Genomic DNA, 350 nt, shown 5'->3' with positions numbered 1-350 from the left:
GGCCCCCGGGTGTTTGGGCCCTGCCAAGGGGACCCAGGTGTCCGGGTCCTGCCAAGGGTCCGGGGGGCCACCCAGGTGTCCGGGTCCTGCCAAGGGCACCCAGGTGTCTGGGTCCTTCCAAGGGTCCCGGAGGGGCACCCGGGTGTCCGGGTCCTGCCAAGGGGACCCAAATGTCTGGGTCCTGCCAAGGGTCCTGGAGGGGCACCCAGGAGTCTGGGTCCTACCAAGGGTCCAGGAAAGTACCCAGGTGTCCAGGTCCTGCCCACCCCACAGCCCAGGAAGGTCATGGGTTTCCCCTGGTGTCCCCCCATTCCCCGTCGCCTCCCCCGCTCTGGTGTCCCTCCCTCCTC

General features: G+C 69.4%; 1 protein-coding gene across 1 annotated transcript in view; it reads left to right on the top strand.

The window, feature by feature from the left end:
- Positions 1 to 350, top strand: part of C3 (complement component 3) — a 16,462-nt gene that overhangs the window by 104 nt on the left and 16,008 nt on the right. The gene's annotated exons all lie outside the window — the stretch shown is intronic.

The sequence above is a fragment of the Haliaeetus leucocephalus genome, unplaced genomic scaffold (assembly GCF_000737465.1).
Source record: "Haliaeetus leucocephalus isolate CR32 unplaced genomic scaffold, Haliaeetus_leucocephalus-4.0 Scaffold261, whole genome shotgun sequence".
Taxonomy (NCBI): domain Eukaryota; kingdom Metazoa; phylum Chordata; class Aves; order Accipitriformes; family Accipitridae; genus Haliaeetus; species Haliaeetus leucocephalus.
Note: the sequence above shows the minus strand (reverse complement) of the source record. Positions and strands in the feature narration are given on the sequence as shown.